Source organism: Octopus bimaculoides, chromosome 18 (assembly GCF_046866305.1).
Source record: "Octopus bimaculoides isolate indiv1 chromosome 18, ASM4686630v1, whole genome shotgun sequence".
Taxonomy (NCBI): Eukaryota; Metazoa; Mollusca; class Cephalopoda; order Octopoda; family Octopodidae; genus Octopus; species Octopus bimaculoides.
This window is the reverse complement of record NC_142945.1, coordinates 56,118,342-56,129,081: the sequence shown is the minus strand read 5'-3', so window position 1 is coordinate 56,129,081 and position 10,740 is coordinate 56,118,342. Positions and strand designations below refer to the sequence as shown.

The 10,740-nt window shown below is 37.2% G+C and overlaps 1 long non-coding RNA gene across 4 annotated transcripts in view; it reads left to right on the top strand.

Moving 5' to 3' along the window:
* The first annotated feature begins 224 nt into the window (after positions 1–224).
* The window catches only part of LOC149132114 (uncharacterized), a 10,826-nt gene continuing 310 nt past the window's right edge, over positions 225–10,740 (top strand). The window contains exon 1 of one of the 4 annotated variants that reach the window (XR_016245124.1): positions 225–1,381. This is a non-coding gene — a long non-coding RNA (uncharacterized LOC149132114). The other 3 variants (XR_016245125.1, XR_016245127.1, XR_016245126.1) reach the window with 3 other exon arrangements.

The following is a 10,740-nucleotide window of genomic DNA, read 5'->3' as shown; positions in this document are numbered from 1 at the left end:
TGGGGGCAAACACAAAGACATACACACTCTCCCCCTCTCTCTCTCTCTCTCTCACACACACACACACACACACACATGTGACAGGTTTCCACTCATTTTCCATGAACCAAATCTACTCATAAGGAATTGGTCAGCTGATGGCTATAGTAGAAGACACTTGCCCAAGGTGCCATGCAGTGGGATTGAACTCAGAACCACATTGTTGCAAAGAAAGCATCTTCATCTCCTTAACCACATGGGCATGCCTACGCTAATGAAATAACAAAAAATTTCAAGAACAAAAAACTATAAAAATGGAATGTAAAAAACAGGAATACACACACACACACGCAAGATATCATCTTCCATCATATAATGGAATACACATACATACACATTAACATTCCTACCAGACACTCATATACCAATCCCAAGCAAGAAAACCATAAACTTGAAATTGAATCTGGCACAATCATTAGAATAAATATAGTATTTGTTCAGTTTCTTTACAGTCTGTGTTCAAATCCTGCCAAGGTCACATATGCTTTTCATCTCTTCAACATCAATAAAATAATGTAATAGCCAAGTACTTAGTTTGACAATCCTCTCCCTCCAAATTTTAGTTCTTGTGTCTTTGCTAGAAACTATGACAGCTTACTACATCAAACATGCCATCATATCTACTACCTTTTACGATCTTCCTGGGCATTCCAGAAAATTTATTTCCCTTGTATTTATTGCTCCTACACATCTGCATCAAACAAAGTGTACACTCTCTCTTAATTTTCCAGTGATTCTCCTGCAGCACTTGAGTGTCCATAGTTTGCACTGAGTACACTGTAAAGAATTTCTACCAACACCTTTTCTACATATCAAGCAGGGCCATTTTTCTTATTAGAGTAGCATCCTGTCTGTATTCTTCTTTACTAAAACTTTGGTTTTTTTAAAGTTTAATGTCCTTTGATTCCAGATTTTGCTTCCACACCAACAATTCAGATTCAGCTGTAGGAACAAGGTTATCAGCACAGGGAATTTCCATGGACAGCTGGTCTTAAACTCCTCTGTTATGGCCTGGAAGGACAATGATAAATAACATGAAGCAGAGAGCTAAGTCCAGTAGAACTTCTGCTTACACACTAAATTTGTCACTCTATTCTTTGTTTTTTTTCCTCCACCTTAGCCACTGTGTTCAGGACCCTTCAAAGTTCTCAGCAGAGTGCCAAAGTATTTTGTCCTGGATATAAATGGCAGGAAAGATCTGTCAGCATCAACCTAGAAAAGGCTCAACTCCACCACTTGATGCAATGACACCAGCACATTCTTCAACTGATACTTCCACATATGTTCCAATGATGACAATAAGATCGGATCAGCAACTACACTGGCCTTCTTCACTTGTACAGTACGTAAAGAAAAAAGAGAATTTTCTGTCAATGTTACACTGACCTATTTATTTTTGTTTTGTTTTTATTTTTCACATTCCTGGTTTTGCAATCTTTTCCAACATAAGCGCTTGTTCAGTACTTCATGTATAAGATAGCATTGTCCATGAAAACATCTTCTCATAGTGCAATTTAACCAACGTCTTCAATCTTGCATTCACCCTTTTCTAATGCTTGCTTCTGTTATATACCTCACATCTGCAATTGTTGCACTATTCTTATCATTTCATTCAATTCAGTGACCAAAGTTTCACTGGCAGGAAAGTCATGTGGCAGGAATGTTCAGCAATTGCCTAATGTGGTCACACACATTCATTATGTCATAGGATGCTCAAATTACCTGCTTTGTTAGTTGACATCACTTCCTGGGCATTCTCCCTTATTTCACACTTGCCCAAGTTTGCATACATAAACGAGCAGGTCCATGTTCAACACTGACTGTTATTGCTTATGTTATCCATCACCAGATATTAGGTGTAGAAGTGATGAACCTGATTTTGAGGCTGACATGAATGAGACGATCAAAACTGCTTAATGCTGTCAAAGAGCTTGCAATGAGGTTGCTTTGTGATTACTGTGAGAAAAGCAAGCTGGATATATTTGCCTTTCTTTTTCACACAGAAGTGGGGCAGCTTTTATGTGGAGATGTTCTTAATGATGTTTGAGAGTTCATAACTGAACTTAAAACCTTCTTTGCAGATAAGTGAAGTAATTCCATTTGATTAGCACGTTTCTCATTATTCAGTTACTATTTTTAGCTACGTCAATGCATTGATCAAAGAACTGCAAGTGAAAAACATCAATGAAGGAATTAAGTTTTGGTGATATCAAAGAAATAATTACAAGGAATCTTCTCAAACTCAAACAATCTGTTTATTTATTTTCTCAAGCTTGATTCACATGTTGTCAGTTGGTTTTAGAAACCTTTCAATGGTAAAATTATTGATGATCCTGAATAGACCAAACAATTAGGAGGGTGAAACACTTGGGGAATTTCAGTACAAGGTGAATCTTTCATTTTTATTTTCTTAACTGTCAAAAGTTCAGAGGTTTTCAAAACTGCACATGTGAAAATACAAACACAATGCTTCCTTTTATCCAGTTTGTGAAAAAGGATTTTCTATTCTTTTGAACTTGAAAACAAAATACAGAAATTGGCTGGACTCTGAAGACAGTATCAAAGTTTCTCTGATATGGGGGTCAAAAAAAAAAAAAAAGTAAGCAACAACTTCATTTTGATCTTATATATATAAAAAAAAATGAGTAAAAAATTTTTTTTCAGAACCTTAGGTCAACATTTTTGACTTATTCTTAATTTCTTGATATCAATGGTATTTAATGTTTTTTAATATAAAATTTTGTACACCATATTAAACAATTTCAAAAGTATTATGTTTTTGTTCACTATGGAATCTTAGTCTTGTGGAGCCGAAGGAAACCTCAGTAATGCTGGGATCCTGATGCAGTTACTGCATGCTACAGTACACAGTGAAATGGTTTGAGAAATAAGCAGATGCAGTGTAGGAGTAAAGACTCTTTTGTCTTGTTGAGAACATGGCAGTCTCTCCCCCCACCCCCACCCAGTGCTTGTAACATGATAAAATGAACCCAGTACAATCTATTACGTGGTTGGCGATAAGAAGGTCATCCAACCTTAGAAACTATGCTAACAATTAAACTTTGTAAGTAGGACATGGTTATCCAACCACTCTAGAAGGAGAGTAGCTCCATATAAAAAAGACTAATTCAGATTGACAATCTGTCCAACCTTTGAAATGCATAAAAATGCTGCTGATGATGCTGCTGCTGCTGCTGCTGAAAAGAATTTCTGATCCTTTCACTACATGGTCAATAGCAATGCTAGAAATAGCAACCGAATCTCACTCAAATTATACCTTACTATCTTAACGAAAAGACAAAAGAATTTATAGGTTCAGTAAGTTGCGTTCTTGTGAGGAGTGAAAAACTTTAATGTTTCAAATGCAGATTCTTTGATAGAATGGTTAAATACTGACTATACTCGAAGTTTCAAACTTTTCCACACCTCACAGCAGTTAAACTTATTGACATTTAGAAACTCTTTTAGGTTCTGCCACCATTATTACCTATGCAGACCTCACTCCATGTCAATTTTCACTGATTCCAGATTTTATCCTTAAAAAAAAAAAAGAGGATACATTTGCAGCAAGAATATTCAGCAATCATCCAATGCCTGGAATGTTGCTCATGTGATCAGTGAATCAGACCAATCACAAATAGGTTCCAGTGATCATAGCAACTTTTGGACGTGCTCCTTTCGGAACCTTTCATTGTTATAAAAATTGGGACACACGTCCACTTGGCAGAGAACATGGTAACAGTGGGAGATGAGGGTTAGGGTTAGGGTTGTGGTGGAAGGCAGGAGGCTGAGGTGTTACAACTGTGGACAGTTGGGACACATAAGGGCCAAGTGCCCCCCCCCCCCGTAGAGGGACCAAAAGAAGATCCAGTGGAGACTGCATCTCTGACAGTCATAACATCAAGAACTGAGAAGGATGGAAGCGAGGAACTTGGAGTACAAAAGGAAAAAATCAATAGAATGGGCAGAGGTGGGCAGGAAGAAGAGGAAAGGAAGAAAGCAGCGAATGAGTGAAGAAGAGCCCCAACTCATTCCCCTCATGCTCCACACCCACTCCCCCTGCAACACCAGCCCTCTCCTTACCCCACCAGACATGAACACAAATGGTGCAAACACGCAAGAGCCACAAGTTCCCAATTCCCCCATACAGGGAGGGGTATCTTGTCAACGTTATCTGCACACATCTTTCAACTTTCTATAGTTCTTCTTCTTCTATCAATATTGCCTTCCTATCCTCCACGTAGACATATGAATGCACTTTCACTCTTACTATTGAGTGTAACGTGATTATTTTTTTCTCTGTTTCAACATTTTTTGGGTACGTTACATAATACCACACTCCTTCTCCTCCTCGTATCTTCTTTCCTTTCTCTTGGACTTTTGGTTCTCTCCTTTCTTCCTCCATAAATAGTCTCTCCATCTCACCTTCATACAGTTGGGTTTCCGACTCTTTCTTTGCTGGTAACTCCACTTACATTTTACTTTCTTTTTCCTTCCAACTGCCCTCCTTCACAGTTTCTTTTCTCACCTCTTCTCTCTTCTTTTTCTGCTTCTCTGGCGGAGAACTCATTCCTCCGCTCCTCCTTCTTTTCTTTTTAACTATAGTGAATCCCTTCTCCATTTCTTTTTTCTGTTGCCTTGTCCTGTACTACTTGGTCCACACTCTCATGTCTCTCCTCCTGTTCTGTTTGTGGCTTTCTTTGGGTGCACCGTGCCTTCATGTAGCCCCTTTCTCCACTTGAGAAACACAATGGCGGCCTACCCTCCGCAGTAACTCTCAGCTTCACATCTGGCCGCACAATCTCATCCACCACACTATTCAAGTCCTCCGTTGTTGCCTGAATCGTTAATTCGATCCCATATCCCCAGCAGTTTACCTTCTGGGTCCTTGTAGCCTTCAGAATCTTCCCGTCTTTCATATTATACGTTATGGCTGTCATCAGTCATTCTTCTTTCAGTTCGGGTGGTACCTTACCCACTCACACCTTGGCCACACGTTTGCCGCAGTACGAAGGCAAGAGCACCCATTCCTCTGTCCTTATTGCCTCTGCGGAGTGCTTTATTGCTTCCTCCTCCGTTGTGAAGCACACCTCCACAGTGACGTATCTCCTCCTCGTAACGTATGTTGTAAATCTTTTCAATTCCTTTATACATTCCTCTATGGCTTCTATCGGCGCAAATCTCTATTTTTCTTGTGGCTGTCTTCATGGTTTTAAATGTTACCGTTCTTTTTAACACGTTGGCCGATAATTCTTCAGGTGGCGTTAGCTTCAGAATATTACTTTCCTTAGTAATTAGTTTTTCACTCTCCTTCATCTTTCTGGGCTCCAATTTTATTTCGCAGACCTCCAACTCCTGCACGTCTACTCCTTTGCTCGTTGCGGCCGCATAACTTGGGCCTGCCTCCGGCGCCTTCTCTATTTTCCCACAATGGGAAACAAAACAACAATTAACGAATTAACAACTTTAGCAACAATTCAAATCAATAACAATGGCAACAATTCAATAAACGTTTCAACATAAACTCACGCAATAACTTCACAGAGACGGGACACCGCTAAGCGTTTCTGCCAGCTCCTCGCCGCCTTTGATAAAATAAATCAATCAACTATTGGTGTCCATCTAATCAACCATATCTTCGCATAACATTTCTAGTCGTGATTCCTTCTAAAAATTATTATTATTATTATTATTATTATTATTATACTAGTAGTAACTACTATCCCTCTTTCCCTATAAGGTTATTATTAAACGGTATTTAAACTAAAAAGGAATTTTTGTTGATCTGTCACCGGTAAAACTGAGAAGGGCTTGTTATGTTATAACACACCTGTAATAATTAATTCTTGAAAAAATTCCAATGCGTCTGTTTGGTATTATTCTACGAGTATGCTTACATTTATTCTTTCATTGTAATTTGTTGTCTTAATTGTTTTCATTTAGAAATATAGCATAATTGATGATCACCTGCACACCTGTTATTAATTTGTGTATAGCTATTCAATGGAATGTCTTTACAGCCACTGCGATTAGGAAAAGTGTGTGTGAGAAAGTCTATCAAAAGTGAAACTATTTGCTCCGCAATTTCCGTTAACGCTATTTTTCTTTAATTTTTTTTTTCAGTTGAATCGTTTATTCTCTCTGTGTTTATGTATATGTAAGTATATTTATGTGCGTATGTATGTGTAACACTTACACATACACACATAGACAAAAAATACATAAATGTCGATAGCGATTACCTGAGTAGCACCCACTCTTGCTCCCACCCTTACATTTTGTATACATCTTTCTCTCTCTCTCTCTCATGCTTTAACGGCACAGAAACCTACATAGTGATATTGTTCTTCATTTCATTCATTTATTTGTATTGTATGTGTGTGTGTTAGAGAGAGAGAGGGTGCGTGAGAGCTCTTGTTACCTTTAATTTCCGCGTAGTCATTTGACAAAATTTTAATCATGAGTTAATTACACTTCCTCATCCGTAATAGGAAAAAGAAGTCGTCTAAATAACATGGGAAACATAAAGGTAACGAATGATTAGAAGTGCTTTATATACACACACACACAGACTATATACACAACCACAATACATATATATATATATCCGAATCAAACTTTTTTGAATTATATATGAAGCTCCCAATAAATATCTCTCTCTCATATATATATATATATATATATATATATATATATATATATATATATATATATATATATATATATATATATATGAGAGAGAGATATTTATTGGGAGCTTCATATATAATTCAAAAAAGTTTGATTCGGATATATATATATATATATATATATATATATGTATTGTGGTTGTGTATATAGTCTTTTAATTTTATCTTACGTAAACACGTAATTAATCCTGAAGAGAAATTCGTAATTGGAATACTACGTTCAGACTTCCCTTTGTCATCAAGACTTAACAGCCTGGCCAAAATTAATGATTATCAGTGTGAAAGGAGACGATTTTCAAACATTTATGGATTTTGATACTACTGAACTGCATTAAGCCCGTGTTTATATTTAGTAACATACTGATATCTTTACAAAGCTTGGCGGAATTTGGGACTACAAGCTATCCCTCGAATCCCATACCTGTGGGAAAGAAAAGCGTACTTTTTATTGTTTCTTTGTTTTTAGTATTTATGTTTTTCATATAATGGAACTTACGATTCTGAAAAACAAATATTTTTCTCTCCACATCCGTACTCTTTCCTTTTCGTTGGGGTATGGGGTTTCACGAGAAACTATTCCCAAACTTCTCCAATTGATTTTGGGTTCAATTCTATTACACCTACAGTAACTATTTTCTACCAAATTGTTGTAACTGAAATTTTATCGAGAGCAAACTATAAGAAGTCTTTTGGGTGATGGACTTGATCAACATTAATTACCATCGGCTGGACCTAAGCTGCTTTTAGTAGTGTCCATTTTATTGCAAAACCACACATACCTTCCTCTTTTGACTAAGCTATATCTTTTATTTTTTCCTTGTTTTAGTCATTGAATTGCGGCCATGCTGGGGCGCCACCTTTACGGGTTTCTTTGAACAAATTGACCCCAGTACTTATTTTTTTTAAAGTCTGGTACTTCTGCATTTCTCTTGCTGAATTACTAAGTTTCAGAGCTATAAACAAACCAACACTGGTTGTCAAGTGGTACACATACACACGCACACGCTAGGCTTCTACACAGTTTCTGTTTACCAAATTCACTCACAAGGCATTAGTTGATCTGGGGCTATGGGAGACGACACTTACTCAAGGCACTGCACAGTGGGACTGAACCTGAAACGTTGTGGTTACAAAGGAAGCTTTGTTAACCACACAGCCTTGCCAACACCTCTTTCAGAGTGATGCTTAAAGCTAGCATTTTTTCGTCTTTACACATCAATCTCTTTCAAAACAATTGATTCAACTCTGCCTTTACGTTCAGTTGTATTTGTTGCTGATTAATCAAGGTGACTTCTGATTGAGCACACCTTTGATCACAGGTATTTCTGTGAAGATAGTTGGGTATGATTTAAGGTAGATTTGTCTTGTTATTTATGGAAGATCCATGAGGTTGCATAAATAGCCACTTGAGCCATTCAGCATCTCCTGCTTCCTTCTTCTGTTGATTCTTAAGCCTTAATTCTGGAACCTCAGTATCCTGTGTGAGTTTGAATACTAGTTGTTATTGCTATTGTTTAGCCATGATTAAGCAGACTTTTGATCAATCCAGCCATGCCCATTCTGTCTTTTTTTTTTTTATATCAGCCAATGTATACTCCTTTAAGACAGTGGCATGTTATTTGAGGGAGAATTGGTTGATCTGTCATCTACAGAGCAGTTATCTTATTGATTCAGTTGAATACAGAGATTAATGCTATTGTTTATTGTTTTAACCACATTGGAAATTGTGGGTGGAAAAAAATACTAACCTCTGTAAGAGGGTGATTCAGACAAGGTGAGTTAATACCGGCTGCCTGTTGTTGGTTTCTGGAAGCAGTAATGAGTATGTATGGTTAGATGTCATCATCATCATTTGGCATCTGCTTTTCATGTTGTCATAGGTTAGACAGTTTGACCGGAACTGGTAAGATGGAGAGCTGCATCAAGTTCCAATCTGATTTGGCATCGTTTCTATAACTAGATGCCCTTTTTAACCCAACCACTACAAGAGTCTAATAGGTGCTTTTTATGTACCACTGGCATGGGTGCTTTTTATGTATCACCTGCACAGGTGCCAGTTATGTGACACCAGCATCAGCCACAACAATGATTTCACTCGGCTTGAATCTTCTCAAGCATATTGTCAAAGATCTCAATCACCTCCATGAGACCCAATGCTGGAAGATCATGTTTTACCACCTTGTCCCATGTCTTCCTAGATCTACCTCTTTCACAAGTTCCCTCCACAGTTAGAGATTGGTACTTCTTTTCACAGCTGTCCTTGGCCATATGCGTCACATGATCATACCAGTGCAGTTGTTTCTCTTGCATACCATATCTGATGCTTGTTATGTCCAACTTTCCTCTCAAGATGTTTACGCTCTGTTGTACATGCCCACTGACATTGCACATCCAGCAAAGCATGCTAGCTTCATTTCTTTCAAGCCTATGCATGTCCTCAGTGGTCACAGCCCATGTTTCACTGCCGTGTAGCATGGCTGTTTGCACACAGGCATCATACAACCACTGTTAGTCATTTTTACTATATTGTAATGCTGGGTTGGACTGAAACTGATAATAGTCACTTGTTACCTTGACTATCAACAACTGATTACTTTTTGTCAATGAATGGGAAAATCTATTCTGAATTGTACAGTGGTTCAGAAAAAGCCATGAGGGTTAATGCTCTGACATTTACAAGAATATGTATATCGATATAGATGTATATATTATATTGCTGTAAGAAGTTTGCTTCTCAACCACATAGTTCTAGGTTCAAGTCCCACTGTGTGGCACCATGAGAAAGCATTTTCTACTATAGCCCTGGACTGTCTAAAACCTTGTGAATGGGCTTTTTCCCCCCACCACTGCTTGACAATCGGTGTTGGTTTGTTTCTGTCCCTGTAACTTAACAGTTCTGCAAAAAGTGTGATAGAATATATATACTAGGTACAAACATAAAAAAATACTAGGGTCAATTCATTTGATTACAACCCTTCAGGACAGTGCTCCAGCATGGCTCAGTTCAATGAGAAGAACAAATAAAAAATAAAAACACACACAAAGAGATGCATGCAGGATGTTTGCTAAATAAAATTCGTGCTGAGGGTTATGAGCAATTTAGAAAACTTACTGTTATTAGTATTGATTCAGTTGCCCTGACAACAGAGCTTATCCATGCATTGTTTGGTTTACTTGCTGTCGGTAAGATCTGTTTGGTGTTTAGTAAATGATGTCTGTGGGGAGAGGGATGTTTCTTGGGGACATTTGAAAGAATTACTCCTTCACTTCCATCACACATAGCTTTGAATTAATTGGCAAAGTGATGAGTAAAAAAGAAATCACTATTTTGAAGTAAGATAAAATATCCAAAAACAGTGATGTAGTAGGGAACAGATAAATGGAATTAGCTCCAGGCTGTATGTTCCTTTTTAGGGTCCATAAAACTATTTGGATCTTCTCTATAATGTTTAAAGAAAAAAAGAATGTGTTCCATAAAGAAGGAAAATAAAGTTCCATAAAGTGGCAAGTCTCTTATTCAACTACACTGCCAGGAAAAGATAAAAAAGTGTATATGAGGAAAAGGTTTGGCATTTCAAACCTTCAAACTTGGAGTTAATATTATTTCAAATAACACTTTTGATGCAGGAAGTTTGTAATATCTTGCAAATATCTCCATGGAACTTCGCTTATTCAATGAATAACGATATAAAAATCAATGCTTGCCTTTGAACAGATCTTAATCTACGATAAGTTAGTGATGGTTAATAGAGTTTGATTGCCCATACTCATATCCTAATTATGATATTTTTATGATTTATAATAATAATGAAAAAGTATTGACAAAGAAGTTACTCAAAACAACAAGTGTTCCTTTGCAAAAAGAAAATTGACACGATTAGATTTACGCAAAGAATCTTGGTTAAATTTATAGTAAGACGATTTCGGAGCAAGGTACATAACTCTGCTTGTTTCAATTTATGGCCTATCTTGGCTGAAACTAGAAACAACCAGTTATAAAGTTAATTGTTCA